The sequence below is a fragment of the Manis pentadactyla genome, chromosome Y (assembly GCF_030020395.1).
Source record: "Manis pentadactyla isolate mManPen7 chromosome Y, mManPen7.hap1, whole genome shotgun sequence".
In the NCBI taxonomy this organism is placed as follows: Eukaryota; Metazoa; Chordata; class Mammalia; order Pholidota; family Manidae; genus Manis; species Manis pentadactyla.
This window is the reverse complement of record NC_080039.1, coordinates 442,595-460,664: the sequence shown is the minus strand read 5'-3', so window position 1 is coordinate 460,664 and position 18,070 is coordinate 442,595. Positions and strand designations below refer to the sequence as shown.

The 18,070-nt window shown below is 42.4% G+C and overlaps 1 pseudogene; it reads left to right on the top strand.

The window, feature by feature from the left end:
- Positions 1–15,500: 15,500 nt before the first annotated feature.
- LOC130682173 (E3 ubiquitin-protein ligase RNF113A-like) lies at positions 15,501–16,526 on the top strand (annotated as a pseudogene).
- Positions 16,527–18,070: the final 1,544 nt, after the last annotated feature.

The window sequence follows — 18,070 nt, the reverse complement described above, 5'->3', positions numbered from 1 at the left end:
TTGTCCTTTCTGTTCCTAATGAGAAGTTATGTGGGCATAATGGGTGAAAAGGGTCAGGGTGTGGTCAAGTTTGGATTCTGGGTGATGCCTGGGGAGAACCAGTGCAGAGCCTTTTTGTGAAGCCCTCCAACCATTATCAATATCCGATACCTGTGTGAGCATATCCTTGTTTGGAACCATAGTAGCCTGGGAAGCCTCAGAAAGAGCCTCTCTGCAGCTTTTCCCCAGGATTCCCAGACTGAATGTTGACAAGTGCTGTCATGGCAACACCCATTTCAGCCGATGGGAAGCAAAGCCCAAATGTTTTTGCCTCTTTTGTTAGTGAAGGAGTGGACAGTCAGTCCCAGCAACCACCTGACCCCCAAAGTAGAGCCATGCTGTGGTATCCACACCCAGTTTCTTCCTAGCAAGAGGTAAGCTTGCAGGGCCCTGCCAGAGGAATAGCAGTGATGAGCCCCGTGGCTGGAACACACTAGGTCCTTATCACTGTCAAGTCGCTGTGCAAGGGGCCCTTTCTGAGGAGCACGTGTGAAATTCATTCTGCCCAACAGTCCATGGGGTGGGTATTCTTATTTTCATTGCAGGTGAACAAACTGAGGCACAGTGAATGTTAAATAAGTGTCCTAAAACTCAAAATCAGAGCCATCCAGCTTCACTGATGGGGCTTCTCATTCATTTATTCCCAAATTTTGAGGTTAGGACCTGCCTTGTGTGCTTGTTTTCAAAAATGCACTTATATTACACTAGTTATCAGTATAGACCCAGGAACAATTTACTTAGCATAAGGAGTTTCCTTGGGTATAAAATGGGGATAATAGTGCCTACAGAATAGGGATTTTTATGAGAATCAAATAAATTCATGAAAGACATAACAATGCCTGGTCTATCATAAGCTCTCTTTATAATGGTTAGGTTTTCATTCTCATATTGTTATTAATAGGAGTATTATAAAATGTTTTTTAAGAGGTGAAATCAAAAGTTGTTGGCCCTATGTTAGGATCTAGTTTTAATTTATAATTCTATTAAGCCACAAATCCCTAATCTCAGAACCCCTGCCTGTACCCACCTTGCTTTGCATACAGAGTGGTTGGCTTCTCACCCAAAGACAGTGGGTCTCAGTCCCAATCAAGAGAGGAAGGTGATTTGCTAAGTGTCCTCTTTATCCAGAATGAAATGCTGAACTCCCTGCCTAAAAGACATCCCATGCATAGAGAGCCTGCTCCTGAGGTGACTCAGTGAGCCTGGGCCAGGAGGGGTGTCTGGGAGGGAAAAGGGTGGAAGGTAGTGCAACATGGTCAGAGAAACTCAGACTCCAACCACAGGCAGAGGGTTTTCAGGCCCAGCTCTGCCATGTACTGGCTCTGTGACTGTAGGCAGGTGATTGTACCTGTCTAGCTCCATGTGTAGAATGGGAATCTTAAAAGGAGTTACTTCTTAAGGTTGATAATAGGTGAAATGAAGTGATTCATATAGAGCACTCAAAACAAGGACAGGCACACTTGTAAGTGCTCAATACATAATAATTACCACCGTCATGATGAAGAGACTAACCACAACAGACAGAATCAAAAGTAGAAGAGTGAGTATTTGCAATAGCCAAGATATGGAAGCAACCTAAGTGCCCATAAATAGATGAATGGATAAAGAGGATGTGGTACATATACCCAATGGAATATTATTCAGCCTTAGAAAAGAAAGAAGTCCTGCTATCTGTGATAGTGGACGTAGGGATATTATAGTAAGTGAAATAAACCAGGTGGAGAAAGACAAGTACCAGATGATTTCACTTATTTGTGAAAAACAGAAGGAACAAAACAGCTGTAGACTCAGACACTAAAAAGGGACTGTTGGTTACCAAAGAGGAGGGGTTGGAGTGAGTTGTGGGGAGAGGGTGAAGGAGATAAAGGGGCACAATCACAATAAAAGTTAGTCACCGAGACAGTAACACAGCATGGAGAATATAGTTAGTGATTCTGTAAATCTTACTACGTTGATAGTGACTGCACTAGAGGGGGTAAGGTTTTAGTAATATGGGTAACTGTTGAGCCACTGTGTTGTGTATTTGAAACCAACATAAGATTGCATATCAACCATACTTTAATGAAAAAAACTAAAGGAGTCAGAAAGAGCCATGACTTCCCCAAAGCTGGGAGTCTTTGCCTGGGACAAATTTCAGGGGAGCATGTGTGTCTAGAGCTCTCACTGTTTAGGCCCAATGCCCAGCAGCAAAGCCAGGACTTCTGTGGTCACTGTCATTGGTGAGTCTTCAGGTCCCAGATCTACAATGCTGTTGATGATGACTGGCCTCCTAGTCACTGGTCTGACTCCCACACAGCCCATCAGACCAACTGCTGTGAACCTTCTGGCACCAGAGCATGCTCCCATCCACACCCTGCTCTCCTCCTTGATTCTCTGTGGGGAGTGGGGAAGGTGGAAACACAAGACCCCACGGTAGCTGCATCCAAAAGAGCAGAGCTTCAGCTTTCTTTGTGTCAAGGTTTTGTGGACAGGGCAGCAGAAACTTTCCTAAGAAGCCCTGGGGCCACTGGTGAGAGGCCTGGGGTGAGCACCTGGCCTGTGAGGATGGGCAGGAAGAATATTAATTACATAGATGGAAGAAACATGTGGCAAGGAGGAGAAACTCCTTGTAGGCAAAATGTCTTCCTTAGGGAGCTGGGAGACATTGCCCACTGGGTTAGAAAGGAGCTTGAATTTCATGAGCCAGAACATGACCTTTCCTCAACCAAACCGCTCATCAAGGAAACAGTTCTGGCCTCTGGGCTGCACAGATAGAGAATTTTGAATTCTCAGGCAGCACTGAGAACATGTTCCTTCCATCAAAGCATGCCGTAGGATGCTTGTGCTCTTCCCATACAGGTCAGTGTGCAGAAGGCGCTTGAAAGTATCAAGATGAAAGTGGCAGGTAAGAGGAGTAGGTGCCACAGGGGAAGGGGCTGGCCACAGGCTTGCCAAGCCCAGCCCCTCCCTCCCCAGGAAGGAAATGGAAATCTGGGAAGCCCTCAGCCCAAGTATCTACTGTGCTCCCCCAAAACCCCACCCCTACCTCACCATGAGCCACTCCTCACATTGGGCGCCCTACCTCCTTGGAGCTCCAAGCCCTTGCTCCTGGCTGAGATGCTGGCACATGGTCCTGCAGTGCTCTGGAACTCACCTGAGGGAGCATGCAACGTGTGCACAAAGACATGCTGCTAGGTTCCTTCCAAACCACACTGCGGAAGCCCCTTCCTGATGGCCGCTTGATGGTGAGTATGCCTGGCATCTGCTACCAGAAAGACCGACAGGCAGGACTGGTTGGATGCCTGCCCACCTGGGCTTCCTGAGGCTGCCAGGGAAGAGTGAGTGACCGGTGCCTCATTTGCCCTGCATGTGGCAAGTGGGAGGAAATTTGTAACGAGGATATGGTGCTCACCAGAGAGTTGCTTTAGTGACCTGGAAGGTAGCTAGCTGTTAGCTTCTTCCTGAGTTGTGGGCAGCTCGGTTAGACATCAGAGCACAAGAAGAGGGGCCAGGGCTAAGGTCAGGGGCCCTCTCTTGAGGACTCCACACTCTGGACTTTGAATGATACTCTTTCCTACCTGTGTCGCTTAAGTCATTCCATTCCCTCTCAGTTTCTACCACCTTCTCCCCTTGTACCCTCATGCTCACCCTGTCACCCCCTTTCCTTATTTTTCTTCTTTCTCTTTCTCCTTCTCCCTCCTCTTTCCTCCTCCCTGCCTGTGCCTAGCAAGGCTGTCAGCTCTCAGCAATGAAGCTCTGGCTAAATTCTGACCTTTTCGTCAAGTGAACCCAAGTCAGCTAGTACTTATCATTCAAGTAGCTGCCAATGTACAGGTGGCAGGCGCTGTGCAGAAATGAAGCTGAATGTAAGACAAGGCCCCACCCTCAAGGCACTTACAATCAAGTTGGGAAGATAAGGCGTGCTCGCGTGAAAAGGTAACTAGCAAGTCAGAGGCAGCAAGGCATGTTGGATTTAGGTAGGTTCTAAGCAAGTGGGGCTGAGTAACCTTGCTTTAAGTCTAAAAGGGCACCAGACTATCCCAGGAAGGGGGAGGAGGCAGTAGGAGCTCAGGTCATTTCCCCAGCTGAGGCCCATCCTCCAACAGTAAAGGCCAGGGCCCCTGCTTACTGTGCATCTGCCATAGGGTGAGTACCTCACTGAACAGTGTCTTTTTTGCTCAGAACAAAAGCACTATGGCAGAGTTGTGGAATGGCTGGACGTTTGATGGTGATGCCTTAAGGATTCGGGTCCACAGTCATAACTACAGTGGGCTGCTCTTGCAGGCCCTGGATGAAAACTCAGGATTGCCCTAGGGACCTAAACCACCCACCCCAACGACTAGGCTCTTAAGACAGTGGGCTTCTGGGGGCTGTGCTGTTTTCTGACCTCTAGAAACAAAGGGTATTTGGCCTAGAAGGAAAAAATCTACCTGCTGAGTGAAACAGACAAGGCCAGCCATGTGTAGGTGGCAGGGTATACCAGAGAAATTTGAACACATGAGAAGGACTTTTAGTTTCTTAAGGCAGTAATGCTCAGTGTTTTATTGTCTTCCCTACCTATTTTCTGCTCCCTTTGGAAGTACAGTTTTTTGCTGAATGCCAGTCTCGCTAGATACCTAAGATCTGCATCAGCATACTTGGGAGAGAAAAAATTCTGGAACTGTCCCATGTGTCTTGTCTCACACTAGAATCATTCGAGTATCACAAAAGTGTCAGGGAACTCTTGGTAAGTTCTCACCCCCTACTATCTACCCTCATCTAGAAGCCTCCTGTTGAAGGTAACTGGTTTCAGTCCGATCCACTTGTGTTCCTTCAGAAGAGGACAAGTGGCAACTGCTGAGACAGATAACCAAGCTCTAGGTTCTCACAGTGGCTCTAAGCTGGATTATCCTCTCTTCTCTCAGAAAATACCTTCAGAGCAATTGGCATCTTTATGGAGATTAGTATTGTCTGTTGTGTTTTGTTTGCCGTGCTCTGTTAATAACCTTAGGCATGATCATTTTCTAAGAGGGGACCTAAGATGGCTGCTGTCACCTATTTGGTTTTTCACTGGGCCTGACGCTCCTCCAGACATCACATTTGGGTATATGCCTTTGGGGGGCCTGGGGGTGGACTGGACAGCTGTTCAGGGGGTGCTTAGCAATGATCCCTTCCACACGCACAGGGTGGTACAGTTACAGACCACTTCGCATACGTGACTTCATGAGTCTCAGACACCCAGGGACATATGCAGAGCCACATACTATCCTTACTTGAACGATGGGAGACCTGAGACGCAGAGCAGTGAAGTGACTTGCCTAAGGTCACACAGCTGACAGGTGATGGAGCCTCCTGACATGATGGTCCTCCCCACACTCCAAGTCTCCACATCGCATATCAACTCTTCAGAAAATAAACTGTCCTGGAAGGGACTGTGCTGTGCATTTTATGACATTGAAAAGCATTGCTGGCATTTATCCACTAGATGTCAGTAGTGCCTTTCCCAACCCTCCATGTAACAATGAAAAAATGTCTCCAGACTTTTCAAACGTGCTCCCAGAGTTGGGGGCAAACTCACCCTGTTTGAGACCCACTGCTTTCAATCCTTCAGCTGGGCAGAGGTATGGAAGTCATCACCTCCCTCTCCTGCTTCCTGCTCAGCAGAGTCTCCTGATTACCCTCAGGAGAAAGTCCAAAAGCCTGGAGACATTCCAGGTCCTTCTTTTTTATTTCATTTTATTTTATTTATTTATTTTTATTTTATTTTATTTTATTCTATCAATCATATTTAATTCTATCAATCAATCTATCAATCTATCTATGTATTTATTTATGTATTTTATTTTATTTTGGTATCATTAATCTACAATTACATGAAGAACATTATGTTTACTAGGCTCCCCCCATCACCAAGTCCCCCCCACATACCCCTTCACAGTCAATGTCCATCTGCATAGTAAGATGCTGTAAAATCACTACTTGTCTTCTCTGTGTTGCGCAGCCCTCCCCGTGCTCCCCCCACACTATATATGCTAATCGTCATGTCCTCTTTCTTTTTCCCCACACTCATCCCTCCCTTCAAACCCATCCTCCCCAGTCCCTTTCCCTTTGGTAACTGTTAGTCCATTCTTGAGTTCTGTGATTCTGCTGCAATTTTGTTCCTTCAGTTTTTCCTTTGTTCTTACACTCCACATATGAGTGAAATCATTTCGTACTTGTCTTTCTCTGCCTGGCTTATTTCACTGAGCATAATACCCTCTAGCTCCATCCATGTTGTTGCGAATCATAGGATCTGTTTTTTTCTTGTGGCTGAGTAATATTCCATTGTGTATATGTACCACGTCTTCTTTATCCATTCATCTACTGATAAACACTTAGGTTGCTTCCATATCTTGGCTATTGTAAATAGTGCTGCCATAAACATAGGGATGCATCTTTCTATTTCAAAGTGGAGTGCTGCATTCTTAGGGTAAATTCGTAGAAGTGGAATTCCTGGGTCAAATGGTTTTTCTATTTTGAGCATTCTGAGGAACCTCCATACTGCTTTCCACAATGGTTGAACTAATTTACATTCCCACCAGCAGTGTAGGAGGGTTCCCCTTTCTCCACAACCTCGCCAACATTTGTTGTTGTTTGTGTTTTTGATTATGGTAATCCTTACTGGTGTGAGCTGATATCTCATTGTGGTTTTAATTTGCATTTCTCTGATGGTTAGCGATGTGGAGCATCTTTTCATATGCCTGTTGGTCATCTGGATTTCTTCTTTAGAGAACTGTCTATTCAGCTCCTCTGCCCATTTTTCATTGGATTATTTGCTTTTTGTTTGTTGAGGCATGTGAGCTCTTTATATGTTTAAGTTGTCAATCCTTTATCAGATCTGTCATTTATGAATATGTTCACCCATACTGTAGGATACCTTTTTGTTCTATTGATGGTGTCCTTTGCTGTACAGAAGCTTTTTAGCTTGATATAGTCCCACTTGTTCATTTTAGCCTTTGTTTCCCTTGCCCTGGGAGATATGTTCATGAAGAAGTCACTCATGTTTATGCCCATGAGATTTTTGCCTATGATTTTTTCTAAGAGTTTTATGGTTTCATGACTTACATTCAGGTCTTTGATCCATTTGGAGTTTACATATGTGCATGGGGTTAGACAGTGATCCAGTTTCATTCTCTTACGTGTAGCTGTCCAGTTTTGCCAGCACCATCTGTTGAAGAGACTGTCATTTCCCCATTGTATGTCCATGTCTCCTTTATCGTATATTAATTGGTCATATATGTTTGGGTTAATGTCTGGAATCTCTATTCTGTTCCACTGTTCTGTGGCTCTGTTCTTGTGCCAGTATCAAATTGTCTTGATTACTATGGCTTTTTAGAAGAGCTTGAAGTTGGAGAGCGAGAAACCCCCCACGTTATTCTTCCTTCTCAGGGTTGCTTTGACTATTTGGGGTCTTTGACGGTTCCATATGAATTTTTGAACTATTTGTTCCAGTTAATTGAAAATGCTGTTGGTAATTTGATAGGAATTGCAATGAATCTGTATATTGCTTTGGGTAGTATGGCCATTTTGACAATATTAATTCTTCCTAGCCAGGAGCATGGGATGAGTTTCCATTTGTTAGTGACCTCTTTAATTTCTCTTAAGAGTGTCTTGTAGTTTTCAGGGTATAGGTCTTTCACTTCCTTGGTTAGGATTATTCCTAGGTATTTTATTCTTTTTGATGCTATTGTGAATGGAATCGTTTTCCTGATTTCTCTTTCTATTAGTTCATTGTTAGTGTATAGGAAAGCTACAGATTTCTGTGTGTTAATTTAGTATCCTGCAACTTTGCTTAATTCTGGTATTAGTTCTAGTAGTTTTGCAGTGGAGTCTTTAGAGTTTTTTATGTACAATATCATGTCATCTGCAAATAGTGACAGTTTGGCCTCTTCTTTACCAATCTGGATTCCTTGTATTTCTTTGTTTTGTCTGATTGCCATGGCTAGGACCTCCTGAATCTAAGCATGAGCAACTTCTTCCTGAACCCATCTTCTTGAGAAAGGGAAACAAAAGCAAAAATGAACTCATGTGACTACATCAAACTAAAAAAATTCTGTACAGCAAAGGACATTATCAACAAAACAAAAAGGCATCCTACAGTATGGGAGAAAATATTTGTAAATGACATACAGATAAGGGGTTAACATCCAAAATATATAAGCAACTTACAGGCCTCAACACCCAAAAAGCAAATAACCTGTTTAACAAATGGGCAGAGGATATGAAGAGACAGTTCTTCAATGAAAAAATTCAGATGGCCAACAGACACATGAAAAAATGCTCCACATCACTAATCATCAGGGAAATGCAAATTAAAACCACAATGAGATATCACCTAACAGCAGTAAGGATGGCCAGCATCGAAAAAACTAAGAACAACATGTGCTGGTGAGGATGCGGAGAAAAGGGTACCCTCCTACACTGATGTGTAAGCAAGTTCAACCATTGTTGAAAGCAATATGGAGGTTCTTGAAAACTAAAAATAGAAATACCATTTGACCTGGGTATCTCACTCCTAGGAATTTATGCAAATGCAAGTTCTCACATTCAATAAGACATATTCACACCTATGTTTATTGCAGCACTATTTACAATATCCAAGATATAGAAGCAACCTAAGTGTCCATCAGTAGATGAATAGATAAAAAAATGTGGTACATATTTATACATTGAAATACTATTCAGCCTTAAGAAAGAAACAAATCCTACCATTTGCCACAACATGGATGGAGCTGGAGGATATTATGCTCAGTGAATAAGACAGGAAGTGAAAGACAAATGCCAAATGATTTCCCTCATTTGTGGAGTATAAGAGTTAAGCAAAACTGAAGGAACAAAATAGCCACAGACTCAAAGACACGAAGAAGGGACAAGTGGTTACCAAAGCGGAGGGGTGAGGGAGGGTGGGTGCATAGGGAGTGAGAAGGGGATTGAGGGGTATTATGTTTAGTACACGTGGTGTGGGGGGTTATGGAGAAGACAGCACAGAGAAGGCAAATACTGACTCAGGCATCTTACTATACTGACATACAGTGACTGCAATGGGGTATGGGTGGGGACTTGATAATATGGGTGAATGTACTATCCACATTGTTTTTCATGTGAAACATTCTTAAGAGTGTATATCAATGATATCTTAATAATTTTTAAGAAACGCAAGATCCAGAATGATAAAATATAAATACAATAAGCTGAACATCAAAATTAAAAACTGTTGTCTGATGAAAGACATCATAAATTGAAAAAGACAACAAGCAGACTGGGAAAAATATATTTAACAAATAAAATAGACAATCAACAGTCATAACATAAAAAGAACCCCTATAAATTTAAAAGAAAACAAGCAAAGGATTTAGACAAATGATCCAGAATCAGAAATACAAACATTAAATATGTAAAAGGCTGTCCAGTCTCACTAGTAGACAACAACAAATTACATTAACAATAAGATCTTTGGCAGAAGAACAATAGAACCCACCTCAACTCTGACAGATGGTTAGTATCAGAGCCATCTTACCTTTGAAACATAGTAATGATTAACTCCAGAGATGCAGTTATCTCTTTCCATCAACGTCCACTGATATGGATAACAGGCAATCCTTTTTTCTAACAATTAAAAGAAATTATTATTGCAGCTTATGAAGCTATGGACACAACAGAGGGATAGTACGTGATATTCTAGAAAAATGTAATCATCATTGAAATTAAGCCAGTTTAATGTAAGACTAGAGTCTTAAATAAAAATGGACCACTAGACTTTAGAAGTAAGATGGTAAGCATGAGTTCGTACACTTTTTTAAACCTGTCTTTTGTTGTTGTTCAAAAGGCATATCATAATTCTCTTTGGGGACCCTAATAAGAAATAATATCAGGCCATTGTAAGGTTGAAGGCACTGGGGGGAGGGGGGAGCACATCAGTCACTGATGATGTGCCAAAGTTCACAGCTGCTGCCCCTTCCAACCTGAAAAACGTGCCTTAAGCTAGCCCATCCTTGCACCGCTATAAATCTAAGCTCTGCCTTCCAGTACCTTCTTTAAAAACTTGCTGCCTGCCCTGCTGACTGTGACTACCCCAGCCTATGACAGCAAGACTGAGGAACATCACCCAGGAATTTGCTATCAATCTACCTGGGCCTTTGTTGCCTCTCTTTGCCTTATTATTTTGGCCAGAATTTACTTACATTTGGTGCCAAAATCCCAGGAAGGAGCATGAGTGTGGGGCCCTGATTGGCCACCAGTGGCCCCACCCCCTCCTTCCTTGACTCAGGACCTCAGCCTGCTCTGCACTGTGTGGACTATTTTCTGGTGAGTCCCTCAGTTTCCCATGTTATGTTTCCCTTCCTAACTCCATTTCACCTGGTCTGTCTGAAATCGTATATACATCCAGGTTTGGAAATCCAGCCCATCCATTGTGGGTATCCGGGATACTTACCCCCTGGCTTTGCAGTGTGGGAGATATCCCTCACCCAGGCTCCCAGGACGTCTCCCCTGACTTGGTGTGCTTGGGACGCTGGGCGCTCCTCTCAGCAGGATTAGTTGGATAGTGGCACAGACATGGGCAACCAGCCCTCAAAAGCAGAGGCTCAGACCCCACTGCAGTGTCTCATTTCTAATCTGGCTACTCTATATTTGTCCCGGGACGTTCTCAAATGGAAGCTAGTCTTCCTTTGCTCTCAGGCCGGGCCTCAGTATCCCTTGGACAACCAATCTCACTGGCCCCCTGAGGGAACTTTCAATTTTGGCCTTCTCACAGACCTGATTAATTATTGCCACTGGAGTGTAGAGTGAAATCCCATATGTGCAGGCTTTTTGGACTTTGTGCTCCCCTCCAGACGTTTATGTTAAGTGTTCAATGACCCAGGTTCTCCTGGGCAGATCTCCAGTTAAAGATTGTCAGCCTCTTACTCTACCCAGTCCTTCCTTTTCAGATCTGCCAGAAGACCTGTCACCTGCCTCCTTCAGCCATACACCTAGACACACAAACATACAAACTGAGATACATTGACTACAGTCAGCAACACTCCCCACACAAACATATCCATAGACAGACAAACCAATATAAAGACTTGAGTCACTGATATCCAGTTGCCTTCCCTCTCCTCAGTTTCCTGTCTCACCATCCCCCCTCCTCTCTCCACCACCATCTTTAAATCCTTTGTCTTCACACGTGTCGCACCATCTTAAAGTCCTACATTCTCAACCATGCCATTGTCCTGCTCTTCTCTTCCAGTGGCTGCATCACCCCCTCCCCCTCTCCTTCCGCCTTCACCGCCCTCTTCCCCCCAAGAACATGCTCCTCCCGCCCTCTGGTTCCGGAAGCCACAGACAGGAAACTGAGGAGAGGGAAGGCAACTGAATATCAGTGACTCAAGTCTTTATATTGGTTTGTCTGTCTGTGGATATGTTTTTGTGTGGGGAGTGTGGCTGACTGTAGTCAATGTATCTCAGTTTGTATGTTTGTGTGTCTAGGTGTATGGATGAAAAATATTTTCCTACCTTTGGATGGTATTGATAAAACTTGATTGAAAAACAAGCGCTTGTGAAAATTAAGCGTTCCAAAACTTCCAGAAAATCTGATAAAAAATTTTAAGCATTAATGCTAATTTGGGTTTGGCTGAGGCGAGCATGTCCTTGTAGTTACCAGCTGCATAAATTTACCTAAGGTCATTTATGTTGATGTTCCCTGCTAAATATTTTAAGAATAAAATGCTTAAAGGCTTAGATTTGTCTAATATTCAGTAAAGGTCTTGTAAGTAATCTAGCATAGTTGTTATGAATGAGTGAACTAAATAAGTGTGTCAAGTGAACACCTTTTTAATTGTGTGTTACAGTGTGTATACCTATCTACAGCCTATAAATCTTTATAGTAACCTAAAACCTTAAAATTTTGCGAGTTAAAAAGATATACTTTGTGCTTAGTGAGAGATTGTGTTGTAAAGCTCATAGTTAACAGAAATTATTAAATGTTCATAAATTTGTCAATCCAAAGAATGTTAGTGTAACAGTTTATAATAGCATACTTCTCAGTGTTCACTAGAAGTTAAGGTACCTAATAATTTTAACTTCTAATTAAAACTACTTAAAATAATAAAGAAAATATTTCTGCATGCTAAAGAATGTGTCTTTTGATTAAGGAAAGTAACTTTGTTCTAAACTACAGCTCTTTATTTAGAGGGAGAAATCTAAATGTAAAAATGTATAAAGTTTGTGGAAGAACTTAATATGGTCATGCTATATAAAATTAAAGCAAATGAGTCTTGGTATAAAGTACACAGGAAAATTAGAATTTTGTTTTCAGTTAAAAAGACAAAGTTTTATTAACTGTTAGTCTGCTCTTAATATTGAAAAATTACTAAAAGTTCTCTAATTGTTTTATCAAAGAAGTTTCTCATGCTTAAATTCTCAATGAGTTGTTGGAATATTTAAGAAAGTGAGATCTCAATATTAAAAGGACTAAAAGCTAAAGTTTGCTAACAACAGTGTAACCTTTATTTGCCTTTGAGGTATTTTGTTGTCATTCTCATTAAATAAGTATTGGTTCATAGCAACCTATAATCCTATTTAATCAAGTACCTTAAAACTTTTAACAGCTTCCCAAAATCAAATTCAAAAAGGTACTTTTACCTCTAGTTAATTCTTATATTTTCCAGAGGGCCCCAGGAACATGACAGAAGAACTTTTTCTCATTGAAGAAAGTATTTGGCTAACTTAGCTTATTTATCTGATATATAATTGCCTGCTACATTACTTAGAAAGAACTGTCAAAAAGAATAATGCTAAACTTTGTTACCGAATGTTTTGTGTTACAGAAATAACAGAATTTCCTTATGAAAACTGTCTCACAGTAAGCTCACATCAGATCTTCCACCATTGTCATTTTAAGTATTTTATTATATACAATCACTGTTTTTTAAATTATTTTTAAGCTAATAAATAACTAGATTTCAGCAGAACAAGCATTAGTTACATAAGATTAGGTAAACTAAAGAAGATGATTTTGTGGCTTTTTGTTTCAAATGTTGCTGATAAAGTGTTTTAAGCTTTTTCTGTTAAGATGACAACAGTTTAGTAAATGGCTGCCTTTATATGCAGAATTGAAACTTTATCTTTCTCTCTACCAGATCCCTCCAGAATTAAAAAAAACTCTCAGTGACTATTTTTATATTTCATGGCATTATGTTTATTTGCACAAGTTCAGTAAGAATTTGCTTTCCTTGTAAGAAAACCAATTAGAAACACTAGTTATATTACCAAAGCTTAAACTGGAACATCATACCTGTGTGTAAACTCAGATATGAACAGACAACTTTAAAAAACTAAGATTGACTTTATAAAGCCAACAAAGCCCTTTGGAAGAACTGGCATGGTACCTTGCTTAAAGGGTTCCCAGCATCCTTACAGGTGAGTAAGAAAGGTCACTTCCTGGCAGGTGCAGGAACCTCAGGATATCTTGGAGACCTCAAGAAGAGGAATTCACCCAAATCTACAGGTACTGCAGGCAAAACCTGATGGCAAGTCTGGCTTAGCTTTCTGGCCTCAAGAGGTCTTTCAATGTTAAATCTGAAATTCCTTAAAGAAAGGTCCAGCAAAGCACATTTAAAAGAGCCTATGTAATCAATTGCTCTTCTTGCTGCACTTATGCAAATAATCAAGCCAACTGATAATTATTTTATTAATCTGGCTACTTCTAAAAAATAAGGGTGATTTTGGAGAAAAGTATTGTTTCAATAATGCAGTCTTATCTATACTAAATCCTAATACTAGTCATTGAGATGTAAACTCAATCCAGAATTTTAGTTTCCCCATGATACCTAGCTATGATTCTCAATTAGACTCCTCATATTTCTAGTTCTCATATTCAGCCATGCATTCTTAATCTCATCAAGTTTGTCCTTCCAGAATAGAAGCGCCAAACTTCTGAGGCCCTGTCAACTGACCAGTGATCAAAACCCAGCTGCACCCTTTACTGCACCCCTTCTCAGCATGAAGCAGCTGGAGCAGTTGTCTGGCAGCATCTAGAGTCTCTATCTGTAGAGGATAAAATGAGACAGAGATCATAAGCTTAGACAGAATAAAGTGAGAGCCTCTGGAGAAAGCAAGGCAAGATATTTGCAGTCAGAGCAATATAACTACATGCTATGAAATCCCCCCATGATGCCCCTTGTCAGCCAGAAGTATCCAGAACACATTGTTGTCCATTACGACAAAAAGGCTGGAATGTAAGGTTGAAGACACTGGGGGGAGGGGGGAGTATGTCAGGCACTGATGACGTGCCAAAGCCCCCAGATGCTTCCCCTTCCAACCTGAAAAATGTGCCCTAAGCTACCCAATCCTCACTCTGCTGTAAATCTAAACTCTGCCTCCCCCTACCTTCTTTAAAACCTTGCTGCTGCCCTGCTGAGTGTGACTTCCCCAGCCTGTGATAGCCAGACCACAGAACATCACCCAGGAATTTGCATTCAAATAAACTACCTGACCCTTAGTTGCCTCTCTTCGCCTGCTTATTTCAGCTAGGATTTATCTTACAGACATCACATGTGTAGGACAATCACAAAGCCAGACAGCAAATACATCTATATATGCTGTACTGTAAGAGATGATGTGAAGGTCCTGGAAGAGAGGAAAATCACAATCTTCATGTGAAAACCAGGATGTTGTGGTAAATTCCTAAAGGTTTGCAAGAGATAGAGGAATAAAAAATGTCAAGATAAAAAACTAGGAGTAGGGAAGACGTAAAAGATGAGAGGCTCCCAAGATGTGTATGTGAGAAATTATGACCCAGCAAAAGAGGAAATTAAAAGCCAAAACTCACTGAAACCTCACTACTGCCTAGGATTTGGGACCTACCTCTTCCCATCGCCTATCTTCCCTGCCCCAGAATCTCTATTTTGCCCTCTTGGCCACTGTTCTTCACCCAGCAAAGAGCTGTTTCTTGCTAGAGTAGAATGTGGTTTCCTCCAGGTTAAATTCGGCAAGTCTCCACTGTTACTCAAGGAGGAAAGGGGAGGGCTGACCTTGGGGCTTCCCATCTCAGAGAGACACCAGCTCCTTAAGTCCTGCCCAAGCCACGGTCCATTTTGTTAATGCCAGTTTGAGAAGGCGGATGTGGGGCCGCAAAAGCCACCCTACCTTGCCCCTGTTACTGAACCTGTGGATGTGCGCAGTGGCCTCTCCAGAGATGACCAAGCACATGACCATGATAGTGATCCCGGGAAGAATCTCCAACTACAGTGCTACGGAGCTACTCAGGGCAAGCACTTGCCTCCAGGATTCCTAAAGGTGACCCACTCTGGCCCCTTTCCCGTAAGCTCTGCAACAGCCCGCCAGTGGGGCGGGACCACGTGCGTCTTCAAAGGAAGTGACGGGGTAGGGCAAGACTCAAAGTCAACTACGACGCGCAGGTATGTGAACAGCTCTCGCGCAACCAAGTCCGCCATACCTGTTTCGGAACTCTGGACTTTAAAATGGCAGAGGAACGTTCTCCAGCAAGGTTGGCAAGTCAGGTGTGCACATTTCTCTTCAGAAAGTTCGGTGGGCAAAAAGGGGCTGCAGGCTGCACCCCTGCAACCAAGAGCCCGATGACTGCAGCACTGGCAGTAGTTTGTAGGTAGCACTGTGATCCGCCCAAAACAGAAGCACATGGCCCACATTCCAATGATAAACAAGACCTGTGGCAGTGGTAAACACAAGGTGCCTTACAATGACTTGAATAGCGAGGAGGAGGAAGAGAGCCATCTAGAGAGTGTCAGCGTGGTCTACAAGTCCACCCGCTTGGCAAAACCTGTGGGGCCAGAAGATATGGGGGCGACTGTTGTCTACGAGCTAGACAGAGAGAAGGAGCGTTATGCACAAGCCATCTTTGAGTGCAGCCAGAAGATCCAGGAGGATCTGAGAGGCAAGGAAGATGACAAGATCTACCGGGGAATCAATAATTATCAGAAATACACAAAGCCCAAAGATACATCACTGGGCAGTGCTTCCTCTGGGATGATGAGGAAGGGCCCCATTGGAGCTCCCGAGCATCTACGTGCACCATGTGCTGGGAATACCAGCCTGACATTTGCAAAGACTACAAGGACAATGGTTTTTGCGGCCTTGGAGACAGCTGCAAATTCCTCCATGATTGTTCAGATTACAAGCATGGGTGGCAGATTGAACGTGAGCTTGATGAATGTCACTATGGTGTCTATGAGGATGGAAAACATGAAGTGGAAAGGGAAGAGGAGAAAATACCATTGAAGAGTTTGATCTGTCGCCACACCAACCAAAACCCGGTTGTCACCAAGTGCAGGCATTATTTCTGTGAGAGCTGTGCATTGCAGCATTTCCACACCTCTCCGCGCTGCTATGTCTGTGACCAGCAGACCAGTGGCGTCTTTTTTCCAGCAGAAGAACTGATTGTTAAACTGGAGAAGCATTGAGCTATAGAAGATGGTGTTGCTTCCAATTTCCCATTAGATACTGATAATGGTCCAATTAATATTTCTTAGTTTTCTCATCCCCAAATCTCAAAATAAATATTTTGTTGTCTTATAAATCTTAATGCAAGTCCTTCCTTTCTAAGGAATGTGACTGAGAGGAAAAGGAGTGTGGTGGTGAAGTGGGGTCCTGGATGGATGGCTTGTAAGAGCATAAAGGTAGGTATAATCAGGATTTTTACCGTTGTATAAATGCTTCCTGTGTGTAACAGATACTTTTCAGAACCCTTTGGCATAAATGCTGGGTATGGGAGAAGTTCCAGAAAGGAGCTAGAATTTATTTGAAAGTAACCAAAGCTGTGATGAATGCAAGAATTGAACTTATCTGTCAGATCACATTTCTGTATCACTTAATAATTTATGAAAGTACTTTAATGCAGTCTCTCTTTTGGGAGTCTGCACTACTTAAAAATACAGCCCAGTGAAAGGTGGAGGTGGGGACAGTGGGAGAATAAAGTTGGACTGGTAGCTAGTACCAGAGCAGGGTATGGGCAATGGTCCTTGCTCTCTTTGAAGTCCTACAGGTAACCCCCTCCTTCCATGGGTGATTAAAATAGTCTGTACTGTGCTGTCTAGTATAATAGCCACCAGGCTTCATGTGGCTGTTAAGCACTGTTGTTTTAAATGTGGCTGTATTGGCCACCACTGTAAAAGCCACTGTATTAGCCATCACAGTTCCAAATTGGCAGAATGAATCTGTAAAGGGCAAAAAACTAGTATTTTATAATCCATTGTCTGAAAGTGTCTGTTCTTACAAACAGCTGATCACAACCTCTAATTTATGTAGCAATCATTCCAACTAGTTTGAGAATTCCTCAGTGACTAGCCCGGAGCTTGGCATATAATAAGCACTTAATAAATAAGCCCAGAGAAGTATGAAAAGGGAGACTGGGGCTAAAGCCTGGAATCTTTAATCCAAGCTGAGGAGTTTTGACTGTATTCTGTTGGTAATGAGGAGACAGCAAAAGTCTGGGGAGGCGAACACAAACACTTCCTTCTTTATGTTACTGTATGCACTGCAGGGAGATGGAAGACAGGACGGCCTGTTAAATCAAATGATTAGTTATTTTTTAACAATCTGATGAATTTGGGCTGATCCCAGGAAACAGATGCAATAAATTGTGAGTTAGTGTGAATCAAAAACTCACTTTTGCAACACATTTGATAACAAGGTATAAAGTACATTAGGGATACATGAAACACAGGGGAAGCCTACTGGGAAAAGAGCTTAAATATCATGAGAAGTGGCATTTAAGAGGTAAGACAAAGAAACAGTCAAAGATGATACAGGACTGAGGGCACTGCAGACGCAGATGGAGAAACAGGAGCATACACAGCCATATATATGCTATATATGTTAAACATATGCAAATGTTTGCAAATGGACATTGTTTGGATCTGGAACATTCAGCAGGTTCTTAGAAGGGGTCATAACTGCACAACAACACATGAATTGATAGTATGCTCAGAATATTTTTTATGTTTCCAAGTTTATGATTAATTAAAGGGAGCAACTTAGTATTTTTTACTTGTCACTGATACAATCTTATACTATT